The sequence below is a fragment of the Pinus tabuliformis genome, chromosome 7 (genome assembly GCF_031772625.1).
Source record: "Pinus tabuliformis cultivar Carrire ecotype Pingquan chromosome 7, CPIR1, whole genome shotgun sequence".
NCBI classification, from domain to species: Eukaryota; Viridiplantae; Streptophyta; class Pinopsida; order Pinales; family Pinaceae; genus Pinus; species Pinus tabuliformis.
This window is the reverse complement of record NC_142293.1, coordinates 1,313,009,126-1,313,016,234: the sequence shown is the minus strand read 5'-3', so window position 1 is coordinate 1,313,016,234 and position 7,109 is coordinate 1,313,009,126.

The window sequence follows — 7,109 nt, the reverse complement described above, 5'->3', positions numbered from 1 at the left end:
CTAGAATTTTTTATTACACATCTAAGGGAGCATGTCCATCACATGCCTTCCACCATTCTTAGTTTGGAGGTTACATGAAGGGAAAATCCTCCAACCCTATTTTAGAGAAGTAGGGTCAACAACCTAATCATGTAGCACACACTATGATGCTAGTTTGGATGCTTGTCATCAAATAATTAAGTTGGGAAAACATGTTACTTCCAATTTGGACTTTTACTACTTACTAGAATGGATCTTTGGTTTCACATAATCCCTTCCAATCTACAAGTTAATTCACCCAAGAATATACATTACAACAATACATATGTGTGTGTGTGTGTGATCTTGATCATCATGTTATTAGATATGGTATCCATGTTCCAAAAATTCTCAATTAACATGAGCTTGTTGGAAGTAAATCATACAACATGTAAATAATAAATCGGATAAATCATACATAAGATAATAAACATTGAATAAGTCATACATAATATAAATAACAAATCATATAAATCATACATAAGATAAATGATACACTGAATAAGTTATACATCAGACATTTTAATTAGTAGAAACATAATTCATCGAGTATTTTATTTAAATAAGTTCATTTTTTCAAATTTGAAATGCATCAATATTACATACCATTCATAATTAAAAATCATGAAAATACATATAAGGTCTCATCATAAGTAGAGATCTTGGTTAAAATGGGCATCATATATGCTCAAAAAGTGAGGGGTAGTCTTGACATATAGTCTCTACATACTCCTAGGTAGTAAACCCTAAACTATACTTGTCCTGCTAGATCTTAACCTAGTCCACCAAGTGACACCTAAGATGTTGAACTATACGATCCTTACCGTTATTAGTTTCCACGTTTGAGGCTTGCAATTCCCTCCAATCAAGTTTTTGAGATTCATCATAAACATAACATCATAGGAAAGATACATGAAAACATCATGAACTCTATGCAAGTGGGGAGGCAAAACAAGATGATAGACAATTGGTCTAATTTTCTCTTTAATCCTAAAAGGTCCTATAAATCAAGGTGACAACTTCCTCCTTTCGTAAACCAAATGGTGCACTTATTGGGTCAAATATGAATACATTTTTTTCCTCCCACTTCATAAATTCAATAGGTCCTATGTTTATCAACCACTACAAGAAAAAAGGACATTGGTGAGGGGTGAAAAATGTCACCATAAGCTCATTGGTGATGGTCAAAAGAGCCTTCGTCACCAAAAGTATAGGTGTTGTAGTGACATTCAAAGTCTGTCACCAATAATGATTTATAATGACGGATAGTGACCATCACCATTTCATATGAGCAATGGTGACGGACCATAGCCTCCGTCACCAAAAACTGAATGTCACCAAAGGTGGCGTCGCCAAAAGTATAGGTGTTGTAGTGACATTCAAAGTCCATCACCAATAATGATTTATAATGATAGATAACGATCGTCACCATTTCATATGAGCAATGGTGACGGACCATAGCCTCCGTCACAAAAAACTGAACGTCACCAAAAGTATAGGTGTTATGGTGACATTAAAGGTCTGTCACGAATATTGATTATAATGACGGATAGTGACTGTCACCATTTCATATGAACAACAACGATTTATTGTGATGGATCTTTCATGGCCATCACTATTGGTGCATATATATGGTGATGTTCGTTGACCCTCACCAAAAGCCGCATTGCCATAAGTATAGGTGTTGTGGTGACATTCAAGGTCCGTCACGAATAATGACTATAATGACGGACATCGACCATCACCATTTCATATCAACAACAACAATTTATGGTTACAGACCTTTGAGGTTCATCACTATTGATGCATATATATGGTGGCGTTCGTTGACTGTCACCATTTCATATTTTGGTGACAGTTGAAAAATGTCACCAAAGCTCATTGGTGATGGTCAAAATCTCATTCCATATGGATCATGTCAGGGCACGATGGAATCGAACCACCAACCTCCTGCTTGTAAAGCAGGTGCTCTTCCATTGAGCTAGCACCCTTTAAAGAATTATACTTTTAAAATTAGACCTTGAAACTTCATAAATTGTAAATTCTACAACTTTCAATAAATTAAAGTCTCAACAACATTTTACTAAACAAGCAAAGCAACATCGAAGCTGCAGGTACCTACCTAATGGTTAGGAAGTTATGCAAAGTGGGTGGAGGGAAAAATAATTATGTATAAGAGAATCAATATGTTTAGTTGAATACTCAATTAGAAGTGAAAGTCTGAAGACATTTATAATCTATGAATGACTTATAACTAGAAAATGCACCAAATATTGCAAAGGAAATGTCATAAGTTGATAACATATAGAAGAAGAACATTGATGAAGACAGATGCAATATGTCATAGGTTGAGTGAAAGAAAAATATCAGTGTTGTTGTTGTTTGGTGTTTAGATATCTAAATGATATCTAAACTTCTGTGCAAATGTAACACAGATCTCCGGAAACCATGAACGACATATATATATATATATATATATATATATATATATATATATATTATATATATATAAAGCAAGCAATAGCTTCACCTTCATTCTTGTTTTGCTTCTATTTTTTGAATTTGACTCATGACATTCTTTATTTGACAAGGAATCAAAATCATCACTAGTATTAAATTCATCCAACACGGACTTTGGATATCCCACTAAGATCTGCGTTTTTGTTGCCACGCCTGAAAACCATGGAGTTTCTTGTTGATAGTAGAATAAGATGTGTGCCTGCTGCTCCAGAACACATTCCTTATTAACCATTGTTACCTAACAAAAAACAAAGAGACAACACAATATCAGTGTACACAAAATCCCCTACCGAAATATAATCATAACTTAGCAAAGAAGTCTAAAAGATGTTCTTAATTAATAAACTTTGTATTTGGAAATACTGTTTCTTTAGATTTAAAAAAGACTATGTTGTACAACACTTCTATCTATTTATCGAGGCAATTATATCATATCATATCATATCATATGTCACACAGTAGCAATCTACAATACCTAAAGTAAAAAGACAAATTTTCTTAAGAAAATAGATTTAGAAAAGAGATTTGAAAACTATAAGTTTGTCATCAAAGCTTTACTTAATTTAACAGCAAACTAATTGGAGTTTGAAAATCAAAATCATTCATAGGAAATGAATAGGACAATGGCCAAAGTCATTATTCATACAAATAAAGCTAGAGTCACTATTTCCATTGCAGATAACTGAAATGTGGGTAGTGGTCTAAGAATTAGAGCTTATTTTCTGGAAGACTCGTCAATACCATCATTTTTTTTCCACGGTCTGTTGTGTCTCTAGATCCAGATCAAATAGCTTGCCATTCTCAAGTTCTACCTTTCAAGTACTAATTTCTGGCTTACCCTTTAAAACACAATTCTACCACTCCATTTTATTTTGTTTTGTCAATAGAATTGGCAGGACCTTCCCATCCTCTGTTTTACATAATCAATAACCATCCATCAATGATATAAAGAATAATAGATACACAACAAAGGCCAAAGATGTTCTTGTTGTATACCTATGTTCTAGGACTCATCTGACCTTATGGTGCAAAGAGCTCACTCTAAAAAAATAACATCCACGTGGAATTTAGATTTTTTTTTTAAAATCAAGCTCCAAGTAAACCAATCAAAATATGAACATCCTTTTAATCAATAAATCTCTAACTTAAAATAAAAGTGGCCTAGAATTGAATGTTATATCAACCATGTCAAGTAACTAACATCGGGTGAGAAATACAATCCATGCATATTGGATTAGTGAAATAATTGATCTGGTAAAGCTCAAAAACAGATGACTTAGAGCTAAGAAATGCAAATAAATGACTTAGAACTAAGACATGAGGTTGCCCTTTCAACCCTGTTGTTAAATAACTCTTCTTTATGTCACTTACCATTAAACTTTTTTTGATACCAGGTGGAAGTGGTATTGTAACATTAACCTCTGATAGTCTGTTTCCACGACTACTTCTCAAGATCCACTCCATTACCAGCATTTGGGGCTAGATAAGATACATGCAAAAACCATCAACATGAAAATCAAATCTACATCCTTGTAAAAAAATGGGAGGAAAAAAAAATATCCACAAATTGAAACAGACTGTAGGATACTCATTCCTGCAACATGATTATCTTGTCATGAACAATAAAAAATAAATCAGGAGAAATGTAATTTTTTCCACATTTTGACAATGAAATCTTTTGCATATTCTATGAACAATTGATGAAAAAAGTCAGCTAAAGCTTGTCAGCATCAGGATTATAGTAAAACATAAAGGAACTGCTCCAACACATATATAATCCTAAACATAAGTATCTTTACATATAAGTATTTATTGAGGACATTGTATTTTGTGAAAATATGGAAGTCAAATCTTTGAAATAACATAATTTATGGTACCATTGCCTTATGAAGTCCATTCATTCGAGTATTTACGAAGTCCATTCAGGAATTTATTCAAAGTTCAAAGTTCAAACAATTAACATGTAGCCTAAAAAAACTTAGATTTGAAAAGGAGATAACCCAAAGATGTAGAGTATATATCTCACATTTATATATCCTAATTTCCAGACATTGAAATGACACTTTTTAGCATACTATTGTGAATTCAACCCAAAATGCTAGAAAAAAATATTGATGGTTATTTTTCTAATATAGAAGTTTTATACATGCATTTATTTAAACATTTAGCTTGCAATGTCAAACATATCTAAGGATGCACATAATACGTTGCATCTTTAGCGCTGGTGTGTGAACTTGAGACAATGAAGTCCAACATTAACAGTTTTCCTACAATATGCACCAACAGAATAGGTGAACAATAGTATTGTAGGTATGTGTTATGAATATATGTATTGCATGCCAATAAGAGTATGTTTGGAACATTCATGTCCAACCCTTCAATTTTGCCTATAATTTTCACTGGTCTAATAGGTGAACAATAGAACTGTAGGTGTGCATTATGTATCACTTACCTAAATCCAACCTTCAGCATAGAAATTTCAAAGTATATGTCCAGAACTGGTAGGTAATTTGCAAAATGAAAGAGTTGGCTTGATTGTTTCTGGAGAAGACTAGATTCTTACATTGTTCAATGTAATTCATGACACTTTTCCAAGCTTAGATGGAACAAAAAGGAACCAAGCTAGAAGGTTATTTAAAGAATCCTTACTTAGCTAGGGTAAAATGTTAGCCCTTTTTTTCAAAAAGCATAAATGTAAAAACTTTAAGAAATTCAGTGAAGAGACTGTAGAAATGTTCTTATCAAACCACTAATGTAAACAAAGCTAAGAAATATTGCTTTGTAGAAGAGATATTCATGGTCAAATTAACAAGAAAGTGACCTTTTAGCATAGTTAATGCACTAGTGCTCATGTTGTAGTGTCCCAGGGCATGCTAGGGACTACAGGGAGTGCTCATGTACATCTAGAGAAGAGGTGGGGAGACATCGAGCTATAGTCAGGAGGACTACAAGCGATGAGGGGTAGATACTTGAGGTACCCAACCTCTTGGATTATACCTTGCTACGGGAGCCCCAAAGAGAGAGTAGCAGGACTGGCGGATGTGGGTAGAGACGGATGCAGATGAAGCAGTAGAGAGTGCTACAATGCAGGAGTCCCGGGCAGCGTGAGGCTAGTAGGCTAAAATAGTGTAAGCCCTAGTTGCAGTCACAAAGGAGCCCTAGTTGTAGTCATGAAGGGAGACCTAGATGCAGTCTTGAAGGAGCTCTAGCCACAGTCGAAAAGGAAGCCCTAGCTGCAGTAAAAGGCAGCCCTAACCGCAGTCAAAAGGAGGCTTAGCCACAACAAGAGAGAGGCCTAAGACGCAGTCTAGAGAGAGGCCTAAGATGCAGTCAAGAGAGGCATAAAGACGTAGTCAAGAGAGGCCAGATACACAACAAAAGGAAGGCTCTTATCCACAACAAAGGAGGCCTTAATCCGTAGCAAGAGGGAGGCCCTTATCATCCATCAAGAAGAAGCATATAGCTGCAGTCAAGGAAGGTCTAAAGCAGCACTTAGAGAGGCCTAGACACAGTCAAAGGGAGGCCTTAGCCACTGCAAGAGGATCCATAAGATAGCAAGAAAGAATCCCTAGAAGCAACGTGGAAGTCTTATGTTTTGCTGTAGGTACAACGTGTGAAAGAGAGGTTGTTTTGAGTGTTGTTCTTGGGTGCTCTTGTAGGGAGAAGGGCCAAAGTTTGAAGTTTAAGATCATAGTAAGAAGAGGCATTCAATGTTGGTTAAATAGGGTTGTTCTGTAGCTATTCCAGGAAGACTGAAGGGTTGAAAAGAGGTTGAGTATCTTGCTTGAAGCTTCAACTAAAGGATGAAACTCAACTAAAGGATGACTTAGCTTAATAAAGTTCATGATGGCATTTTACAATCATATACTTATGAGTGAACCCAACTCTTATTATTGGGATTTATCCTAGTGTCCTGATAAGTGGGATATAGAGGACAAATACGATCTCCCTTTCTCCATTGCATTCCTCCCACCTTGAAAATCAAAAGGGGACATAATGAATTTCATATACACATACTTAATAGATATATATTCCCAATCTCTTTCCATCTACTAGTTGCGCTTGCTTGAGCTAGGCTCAAGCAATTAGTCAATCCAGAGCATGCATATCCCTACTTATTCTCCACATGCCTCTGGGTGGATCTCTCTATCCCTGTAGTGCCAGTAAAAGGGTTTGGGTATGGTAAGGGCTGCTAGCTAGTTTTTTGAACTTTGTATTTACATTTATTTTTGCCTGGCCTTACCTACTCTCATCTCTATGTATTCTCAAATTAAACAAACTACACAATCATAAACTTTGTTCTTGTGTGGTATCTAAAATACTTTTCAAAATAAAATTACAACATACTGTCACAAGGGACTAATCATGGTTTTTAACAGATCAAACTTGACATCTTACATTAACAATTTCCTTTTACGTGATGCTAGTCTTCTACCCAGGCTTGGAAACATGCCTAAAGGGGTGTACTACATGACTGGGGTTTGCACTGCCAGTAAACTTAATTATAACTAATTATGAGAACAAGATAACATTGTTTAATATCCAAATTTCTTAAATTAAAGATTAGCTTC